This window comes from Phalacrocorax carbo, chromosome 4 (genome assembly GCF_963921805.1).
Source record: "Phalacrocorax carbo chromosome 4, bPhaCar2.1, whole genome shotgun sequence".
NCBI lineage: Eukaryota > Metazoa > Chordata > Aves > Suliformes > Phalacrocoracidae > Phalacrocorax > Phalacrocorax carbo.
In genome coordinates, this window is record NC_087516.1 from 72032764 (window position 1) to 72044047 (window position 11284).

The following is an 11284-nucleotide window of genomic DNA, read 5'->3' on the forward strand; positions in this document are numbered from 1 at the left end:
CTGCTCCTAGAAGCCAGGGGCTGAGCAGCAGAGGTCCAAGTGGGACCTGGCGGGTCTCAGTGCATGCCCAGCATTCCGGCCAGCACTGATCTGCACTGCACACCTCCACCTCCAAACAGGGGAGCAATCTTAGATGCTGCTCTTGCTCCACACTTCATATCCAAATACCACCCCCCTGCCAAGATATCTGAACAAAGTATTGATAAGAGATGGACAACACACTAATTTATATTAATTTCTTTTCTTAGCCTAGAAAATAGAGAATAATGAGATCTTTTTCTATGATTAGCCCAGGAATGCTAAAAACTTTTTGGAATATAGACTATCTTTGGCTCTAGGTATTACAGAGTAATTATTTACTTGCTAATACTTAGAAGATATTACAGTTAAAATAATGTCATTTCCTAAAAGTTAAATAAAAGTTAGTCAGAGATATATTAAGTAATTTAGTGAACAGTTTGGTAGACTTCTTTGTTTCACTGTGGGCTTAATTATTTTACCTGACAGCTTATGTAAAACTTGATCATACCCACTTATGCGTTGCTCCTCTTGAAGGTGATAAATACGGCATTATACCACAATAAGCATCAGGTAAACTCTATATGAAACTTCAAATTTGCAGAATGCACATGACTTATGTGGCCTCTGAGTGGTCTTTTACAGTAAAGATGTTTTAAAAATTCTTAGCTCAGATTAATGAAGATTAAAATCTACTTCCAAAAACAAATTTGAAATGCAAGTATACCAGCTCCCTCCTGTATTGACTTTTAAGGTCTAAGAGTTGATTTGCCATAGGTCTTCTCTTTCATTGAAGATGTGGAGCTTTTCTCATTGCTAGGCATCAGATGTGTGTTCAAAGAGATGTCTTCGTGTGCTCTAAGCTCTTCTGTAACATAATGCTTTAGATACTCAAAGTATTTCAAGTAAACTAAGTACTGCAATGCAGAACTTTGCAGTATCACTGAAGAGGGTTCATTGGTCACAGCAGGGTTGCAGAAGTTTCAAAAGAGATCACAGAGAGCTAGAAAAACTATAATTCTTTACTGTTCATTATTCAGTTGATTGAATTATTAAAAGGGGAGAGAAATAATAAAGAAATTATAAGAAAGGTAGTGAAATCGAGTTGTGATGTAAGATGAGAAGCAGCAGTAATTACTACTAAATTATTTCCTCTAGTCAGAAAACAGCTGACTTTTTAATGACTGGCAGCAGCTCAGCTCCTTCAAGACCAAAGCAGGAATGGGGAAGTACTTTTATTTTTGCCCATAGTGATTATACATGCCTAATGAAAAGAGAAAGTATATTATGCAGAGGGTGACTGAGTACTGAAATTTAGGATATCTTTATTTGCTCTGATTTGCTTTCTCCTTAAGACCAAATAAGAAAAACAAATTTATCTTTAATATCAAGCATTATACAACCAAAGGTTTCCAGCTTTTTGTAGAATTCAGCCTCTTTAGTGGCAATATCATGAGAAAATAAATCTCTGGCTTTTACTGAAATTATGTTATTGGTTTTTATCTAGTCTGTTATACGCAAATCAGAAACATCTCATGCTGAATGTTACTCTTAATAGCCATTTCCAAAAGTCTTTTTCTCTATGTCATGTTTAATAATAAAAGTTTTGATTGAGTTTGCTGCAGTTTGTTTTCAGAATGACTTTCAAATGCACTGCTTGTCTCCATGCTGAAGTGAAAATGTAAGCAATACTAGTGACAAGCATATTTTGCTTTTTTGCAGATTTCAAACACTTTCTAAGGTCATGTGGGTATTGCTGGCCAAGCATCAGTAGTTCATTCGTTGCTTGATTACAAGTGGAATTGTAAATGGAATGAAATAAGATGGATATGGAGGATTACCAACTGCTGTTGGCATACAACCGCATGCTTAAAGATGTCTTCATTCATTAACAGACTATTTTAGCCTGCCAAGGTTGAAAATTAAATGCAAGTCACAGCTTGTACATTTATCACTGTAAGGAAAGCATCCTGCCAGTACTGGTTAGGCAAAGTGTACTTGTAGCCATTAGTAGTCCAGTCTGCTTATCGGGCTCAATCTGTTTCTAATGGCAACCTTTGCAGTGACAGCATTGTTCCCATCTGTGCTCACATGAGAGGTTTTAAATCTTAGCTTTTAAAGTTCTGAAATAACCTTACAGACACAATTATTTACTTTCTTAGGAATTCTTCCAGCTGGTGTACAGCAACCCGGTGTACCTGCAACAAGCAAGCTGGCCCCTACCTTCTGCCCAGCAAGCCAAATAACAGTTAGCCAGTATTGCCTCTAAGTACAACAGATAACATTGACTTGGTATCTTAAATTTGTTCTCTTAAACTACCCACAGTTCTCCTATCCATATAATAAACGATGGCTCTACTTCTCCTTCTCGGAGCGAGCTGGTAAGTGCTTGTTAACAAATCTGTTAACAAATCAAAGTGACAATTGCTTGTGGGTGTTAATGATACAATAATACATATGTCAGGAGAAAAGTGAGATATGGGGGTAGGTGGACGGAGGCAGGGGAGGGAAGGAGGGCAGTAGGGAAAAGAAAGAAGATGCAGGGGACAGTGGTGGGAGCGTGCTGGTTGGTCCTGGAAAAAATATGGGACAACATACAGGAAAAGGAACAGTTGCATATAGCCTGATGTTTTTACTGAGTTTCTACTTTTGCTGCTACATTATGCCTTGTACAACAAATTTTGATCACGTATGTGTCATACCATACATTATTTCAGCTTTGCTAAATCAAACTGTTTATAAAATTTTTCTTTGTAGTACATGTAAATACTTCTCCTTTAGTAAATAATTGTTTTGGGTCCGAAAAGCTGCACTGGAAAGTGGGTGTATCTATGTATTTTCTTGTGTTTTAAATGTGTCTGACGTAGTAGAAATTTTGAAGGGCCTTTTTGTAGTTGCCTTGGAGGTCTGGAATAATAGGTAAACAATCAGTTGAACTATTATTTAAAGTATAAGCATAATAATGCAGAAAGCGAAGAGGAAGGTGCCAGCTTTTTTTCAGTTCTTACCAAAATAAAATTAAGTTTTTCTGGTTTTCTCCTTTATTTTGAATAAGCCAGGGTAATTTTAAATCTGGAGTTCTTTCTCATCAAAGTTTTATTACACTATAGAAGAAACAGCTATGCCAATTTAAGATGTTACCGACTCCAGGCTGCCAGTACCTCTACTGTAATTTATTGCTCTTCTATTCCAACACAACTGGAGAAACAAATCCATGACTCATATGCCGCCAGTTTCTTAAGAGAAAACCTGGCAGTAACAGCACGTGGCATGCTAAACTGGCCTGGCTGACTTGGCCGTATAGGTGGGCTTTGTGGGGAGCTCCGGGAGAAGCAAGAAGTCAGACTGATCCTAAACTGGCATTTCTGCCCTGAGCATCTGACAGCAACTCGGGCACAGGGAGCCCTATTCCGTACCTTTGTCCCAAGATAAGGACTGTCTTAGCAACCCTTTTCTGTCCTTGAGTAGGAAAATAAGGAAACATTTTGCTCTCCCAGTGAATGTGTGAGGATGGTGGCAAGTGCCTGAGTCTCTGCATACATGATGATGACCATTTAAATATTTGTTAGTACGAAAAAAGACGAGTAAGCGACAGCGCCTATGTGCAAGTTAAAGCGAATGTTTGTGGTGACAGGCTAAAAAGCAAATCTTAGTGTAGGATGCAGAGTGCTTTCCACAAGGCCATAGGAGAAATGTAGCTGATTGAAAGAGAAAGCAAACAAGGAGATGGAGGGGAAGGCAAGCCAAGGCACTGAGGACACAAAGGGAATGACAATGGAACAAAAGAAAGGAAAATAGAGAACTACTGGGAGGAAATAAAAATGTTTTCATAGCTCTGACTACAACAAGGTAAGTCTGAAGTAAAATAATGCTACAAAAATAGAATGGACTGGATACACACACTTCATGTTCCTGAACATCGTTCTTTCTCAGCCTCTGAGTAGTATCTGACAAATTGTGCCTTTTGAAAAAAAAAAAAACAAACCAAACAAACCAAACCACAAAACCAAACAACAACTGAATGACAAGGACTGTATCAGTCTTAACCTCTGCCTATTTTAAAGTCTGAACATATATATTTATCCAAATTTCATAAATAATACACTGAAGCAGAGGCTAAAAGCCTTTGACATGGAGGTTTAAAATACCTGTGAACTGGGTTCATTAAAAGAAAAACCACCGAGGCAAAGCTTGAATAGCTGATTTATCTAAATTCTTCCACTATTTGTCAGTTACTACTGTGCACATTGTGTTTCTGTGATAGTAACTGAGTGCAAGACCCTTCTCCAAAAGCAAAATTCAGCTTCCTTGACTGGAATTGGAAAAATGGGCAGAAGAAAGTGATCCTATCTTCCAGGGTTTAGAGAATAGTAGGAGAAATTCACATAAAATAAGGGCTCATTCTCTGGAGGTGAGGGTAAGATGTTCAATTATTAATATCTTTCAAAATATTAAAGGCCAGTGGGATGTTTTGAACAAATAAACATAATTTAATTCTTAATGAATTATCAAAAAAACCCTCCCAAATGACTAGGAGCAAAAATTGAGTAACTACAATTTGATTTTAGCTCAAATATGTTCAAGCAATCTGAAGATCTGAAAAATGAATTGAAACTGTGTTAACTGTCTGGTTAGTGAGCAGTGTAATAATTAAGCTGCAATAAACAGGAAACTAGGTCAAAGAGCTCAGATATATTACAATAGGCCAAGGTTTAGAATATCCAAATTAATCTTCTATGGGAAATAACTAAACAGTCACTATTTCATTCCTACGCAGATCTACTAAGACTGAGACAGCAGCAATGTTTGGAGAAGTCAGAAGAGAAAGAGGAAAACTCTGAGTCCTGAGGTGTCTGTAGAACAACTGATTACACAAAATGCATTTCGCAAGGTAAAACAAATGCTGAAATAAGGACCCTTTACAGATTCTTCCTTTTTCTGTCCCAAGGTAAGTTCCACGTGCTGTAGTGTCGATGAAAGTACATTGGAGAGATGGAACACGGACACAAGTTTCTGATTTGAATTTAGTTAGTCACCGTTTAAAACAAAGACATGAAATCATCAAAGATTGGGAGAAAAAAGGCACAGGCACGATGAGAAACATTAAAGCTAGGGAAAGAAGTGGAGGGGAGGGAGGCGGCGGCTCGCCAAGGCTGAGGGTTGGTGTGTCCCTGAGAAGGTGGCTGCCGGCCTTGGGGGAGTGTATTAAATTACCCTGGTATTATGATTGCCCCAAGCCATTGCGGTGTGTTTTAGCAATACGTAATTGCGTACGTACCCATTTTAAGGGTAATCATGCTTTCGAGTCTCCACATTCAGTAAAAGCGAACATCCAAATCAAAGCAGTCCAAAGACATGGGCAAAATTTGTGTTGTGAGGGTGAATTAATCTCACCTAAGCATAGCTGCCTGTACTGCAGACATTACAGCTGAGCTTGTCATCCTCAAATTAATTTGTAGGCAATGAAGACTTTTTTAGGGTGCAGATGTGCTGAATCTTACGTTAAATACAGTCTTTATTTCGTTTTATGTGCCCATATGGGAAATTTAACAGACTAGCTGAAATGCAGTAACACATGTGGCAATTCTCTCTGGTCAAGTGAATATTGCTTTCTGTGCCTCCATTATGTGCTGATATGAAAATTTTTAAAGGAAATAAAATTGAATTTTCTTCAGAAATATTTTTGGTGGTATATAAAACTACTACTACTAAAGATGATGTCATAAATATTGGAAGAGTGTTGTCAACTACCTATGGACCCAAGGCACTTGTACTAGGCGTTCATTCTCTCAGCAATACTCTGCATCATGCTCACATCTGAAAGTAGATCTAAACATTTATGACTCAGTTAAACAACACTCAGAATTCAGTCAGTAGAAAAATTATTTCATATTCATATGAGGCTTTTTGTTTTTGTTTTGTTTCCCTCCTTCTACAACAGCAGTTGGTTAACATTTTCCTCCTTATCAAAATAACCCAGAGAAAAAACCAATGTTCTGAATTAGCATAATAGCAGCTTTGGCACATTTGTTGATAGATGCAGAAATCAAACAATTAAACAGCTAATAAGGAAAAAAAAAAACAAACCCATGCTCACATCTCTTTGGTATACTTGTACCAACATCACAAATGTGCTCAAAAAATGAATGTAAAGAGGGTTAAAGTAGAAACATAAACTCAGCTACATTCAAATTAATTTGAAAGCATGAAATAATCGCTGCTGAAAATTATGCTATTAAAAAATTCAATTAAGATTTGTGACTCACTTCAGTTTTGATTTTATCCCTTCTGCTCTAGAAAATTATGAACTGCATATCAAGTGCCCGGTGGGGTTTGGGAGGCAATGACGAACATTCAAGACATTTCTTTTGGATTAGGACAGTACTGACTCTATGAAAAAAGGGATCAAGATACCTCACTGAATTTCTTACATATCGCAATACTGTTGCAGTTGACCTGTTTCTATTCATTGTAGAATGTTTTAACATTTGTGATTTGTTTTACAACATTTTGAGAAAGAAATGCTATTATTTTTCAGGAACTTGATGTTGAGGGATTTTTATGTTTATGATACATTTTGAGTAAAATATTTATTCTGAAACCAGCAGCAGCATGTTTCTAACTTTCCCATTTAACTGCATTTTCTAGTGTTAGCTGTACTAGAAAACCCAGAAACACTGTACCTTTGTATCTGACATCTACACAAGCTGTTCAGCAGTGGGAGAGTGAAATATGTAGCTATATCTAGTCCTATCATATCAGCAGTTACAGTATTTCTGTTGCTTTTACAGCACCTTCTCTCATGATCACCTGAGCTCATGAGAAACTAAGGAAGGATCATAAAGATGTTGGTTGGAAGGAGCCCCAACCTGACGCTTGGAGCAGGACTTAGACCAGTAGTAGCTCAAGTTCAGCCTATTGTACGCAAATAGCCGTTAAGCATGTATCCTCCAAACCAGACTTACTGTCATTCCAGAGCACCATCTGGGATGGAACTTGCAAATCAAACATCTTAAGGAAAAATGGGCAGATAATACAAGAATGTGACTTGTAACTGGTGCCAATTATTACTGGTATTGCTGCTTTGTTCCCAGGCCTGCTCACCAGGCTACAGACCCGAACCAGAGGAAAAGGAAAACAGCATACGCTATTCCATTAGCAATCCCTTAATTTTGCCAGTGGGACACTCAGTAATCTCACAATGTTTCAAACCCAGTATGTTCTCTCACTTCCTCTACCAAAACCAAAATATGTTGTAAGGTCACGTTTTCTAAATTTTACAAACAGATGTTATTGCTCGTATGTGATTGTACCGCTCACCAAATACTTTTAGGAAAACAAAATTAGCAAGCGATTGATTTCTTTTCCATAATGAATGTTAACATAGTTTTCAACACGTAGTAGATTTTTTTTTACCCCACAGTACGTTCTCTGTATATACATGAATTTATATTAGAATATAATGGATCACAAATAAGTAATTTTTTGCAAGAATGGGATAATAATAATGTGGAAAAACCAAGAGCCATTTAAAAACAAGTTATATACTCTGAGGAAAAATAAAAGACCTAGAAAGAAGCAAACATGTATTTATATATTCATACATATTTATATAAATTTTTAAATTAATTTTTCTAGTTCACTTGAAGATGATTATGGATAATATAAGCAAATCCAGATCAAGTTATATTTGATCTTAAATATTCGTTTATAGCTTTGCGTTAAAAAGATTCCATCCATGATTTCCATTTTCTGAGTCAGTATTAAGACTCAGTTCTAAATTGGTCCCTTTCTTCCAAGAACCCATATGAGCTCAAATATCAATGGTTATCCAGAGACACTGCCTTTACAGTTAATAATGTATGCAACTAATCTTTGGCCAAAAAGAAGAAATGGTAGATTCTGGATTTGACTTTTTCTTTTCTCTAAAAATCAACCAGAAATGCAGTCTGGTTTTCTTCACACCACAGAAGAGGCAGTTAGCCTAGTACTGAGCTTATTTAGGTTATCATTACACCAGTGTCAATGAAGATACTCTTCTGTTACTGTGGAACCACTGAGAAGAAAATTAGGCCAATTTCTGCACACAGACAGCAATGAAGGAACCATTTAGGAATACCACATCTAAATTTAATAAATCTATGCCACATATTGCTCTGCAATTCAGACTGATCTCATATAAATTGTATGCCTAAATGACATACTAATTCTAGATTTGAAAAAAAAAGAAAAAGTCTTTTTTTGTGAGGGCAAACCCTGGAACAGCAAGAGTTTGAACTGGTTTTGTAATTGTGGTATTTCTAAAACATGCCTACCTCCCCGCCAAGTATTGTAGGAACATAATTTTTCCTATGTAGGGGGTTGTATATTCATAGATAAGGATCTATATCTGTATATAGAAGGGGAAGAAAGGGAGCAAAACCAAGAACGGTATAAAAGAAACTAGACTTCTACTACCTTTGCAGCCTTAGGATCTTGAATAAAAGCTCTGACAGGTGTGAGAAACTATGACACAATACTAGTCAGAGGCTAGATGACCTTTTTATATACAATGATTTGTAAGGCTCATGTCACCTCGGCGTTAACGTCTGCATTAGATGATCTAACCCAGACAAGTTATTTAGGCTCCATTATAGTCAACAGAGGAAGATATGCACTTGGAAAAGGCAGTTTCATCTTGCCCACATTAGAGCACAGAAAAATGTGGTCGCAGCAGCAGTGAAACACAGGAGGAAGGTACAATCCTAACAGGAAAGTGAGATGATCAGCCACAGGAAGAATGCATGGAAAATGGTTGCATTATGGTAATGGTGTTATATTGATTTTTTCAGCATCCTGCAAAGGAATCTTAGCAAGATTTTTGAGGACAAAGTTGTCATATGTGTTCCCCCTCCAACATCAATTTTATCATTAATTTTGAAAGGTAACTTCACATGAAGTAACAAACCTCATCGTTGTATAATTCTGAGCATAATGGAAATACAAAACATGCTGCAAAATTAATGTAGATGTAATGAAATCACTGAAGAAACTCTCTCTTGTGGTGTAGCGGGACAGCTTCAGACATGCCAATTGGCTTATATAGGCAAGGCTAGGCACAATTTAGCCTGACTACTTCAGTTTATCAGTATTAATGTATGAAGAGCACTGTTTGTTGTGGGATTTAGTTGTCTCATTTCACCCTGCATTCACTCTCTTTTTTGTTGTTTTCCTTTTCAGTACATTTTTTAAAAATTTCAGTTATCAAACTGTTCTTATCTCAACCCATGAGTTTTCTTACTTTTGCCCTTCCGATGCTCTCCCCCATCCCAGCGGGGCGGGTGAGAGAGAGGCTGTGTGGGGCTTGGGTGCCAACTGGAGTTAAAACACAACACAGTATCCTTACAGTCACTCAACGGCTTCTAAATATAAGGGCCAGTTAGATGACTTTTGCCGCTGAGATCTGATAATCATTTGTTGACAGATATGAAATGATTCAGCTAAACAAATTCAACTGTTTTTTTCCCCAGAAGGAAGTATTATTTTCCTTTTTTTCTTTTTTAAAATAAATGTAGTGGTTAATTAAAGCTCAAGAAGTTTACAGCACCCAACATTTGAATTGCACTACACTTCACTTCAGAACTACGAGCACTTAATTTATAGTGCACTTTTTAAATTAATTGCCAGCCCTTCCATCAACAGAGTATTATTCTCCATTAGGAGGAGATTTTGCTATCCAGCTGCTTTGTGCTGCTCCACCTCTGCACTCCGGCCTACCAAGAAGCACATTCATCAGAGAGAGGAAAGACCTTGCAAGTCACTTACGATGTCAAATGTCTTTTATTGACAACTAGTGCTACATAGTGTAGCATCGCCATACAAGCTCATTAAGTACGCTCCTTTCCCTGCGGCCAGCAGTGCTGCGGTCCTACAACAGGGTTGTAGCTGAAGAAAAAGAGTGGTGGCCTGTGTCTCCCTTCCAGTTTCAGTGCCACTAATAACTAAAGTGACTGTCAGAAACTTGGGGTCCGCTGACAAAACGTGAACAAGGAACAGAAGGGACATGGGAGAGTGAAGTTCATCTCTGCAACGCCTAGTCTATGGTCCCTGTGCCGCTGAATACCGCGCAGTGCTCCTCAGCACCACTCATGAATTTCATGAGCTGTTTCCTCCCAAGTCTACCCACTGGCTTGCTAGTCTGCAAAACTGAACTGAAGCGCGTGAGTTCCTATTTCATTTATAAAAAAAGGATAAAAGGAGTAATTTTAATAAAACCTCGACTGATCACAAGTTTATGAATTGCAGCTGCCATAATCCAAGGCAAAGATTTGACCTGAAAGTATTATACCCAGTTAGGTTTGAGACTGAGTTGGAAATAAGTAGGCAAAAAGTGTGCATAAATCTGCCACAGTAGTTGCTTTGAAGTCTGCATTTACCACAAGCTCATAAGCTAAACGTAGTTGCTTTTGCATAGGTTTATATTACATATAACCCAGTACAGTAATTTATAGCTTTGCTGCTAACCCAATGAACCATCTTGTCAGGCTATCTGGATAGCCCTGAAAGTCTACAATATTTTTACTTTCTGATAGAGAACAGAACAGCAACGTCATGAAATTTCCAACAAAATAAACCAGATGCTGATGACCTGAGTTTGGGTCTGCCATGAACATCCCTTAACAGAAGACATGGTCTGACTGTGAGGCAGCCATGGAACCTATCTGATGTCTTGCCAGCCCTCCCACCAGCTTCTCAGTGCTGCGGTTGATGTATGCTTGTCTTTCCACCGGCAATCGCGAGGCACCGCCTCGGTTTGGGGTGAGACAGCTACGAGCTGCTGAACTTCTGCAACTCTTTTGATATGTCACCTGACAAAGTGCATGTCACAAGTAGTACCTGGTTGTTAATTACGCCTAGAAAACCATAACATGGCATTTAACAAGTCAGGGCAAAGAAACTTTTTTTTTTTTTTTTTTTAAATGATGCATTTTTGTGAGTTGTCGTTCCTTTCCATGTGATCAGAAGGAGGTAAAATATATTACCACGGCATTATGGCAGCCTAAGAGGGAAGCAGTTGTAAATGATGCTATTCTGATTTGTTTCAAGTTTCGGGTTTGTGGGTTGTTTTTTTTTCCTCAAAGTGCTACTACTTCAAGAATCAAGCAACAATATAGCACAGGTTAAAAAAGCCAAGAAAGCATACAGTTCACAAAGGATTTTTTTTTTTTTTTCATTGTTGATACCCATTTTTTAACCAGCTGAATATCTTTCAACCAATTGTTTCATA

The 11284-nt window shown here is 37.7% G+C and overlaps 1 long non-coding RNA gene across 1 annotated transcript; it reads left to right on the plus strand.

Moving 5' to 3' along the window:
- The first annotated feature begins 1987 nt into the window (after positions 1 to 1987).
- Positions 1988 to 9351, plus strand: LOC135313289 (uncharacterized). Its single transcript, XR_010372908.1, has 3 exons — positions 1988 to 2399; positions 4796 to 4909; positions 6810 to 9351. It is a non-coding gene; the product is annotated as an uncharacterized LOC135313289 (long non-coding RNA).
- The last annotated feature ends 1933 nt before the right edge of the window (positions 9352 to 11284 follow it).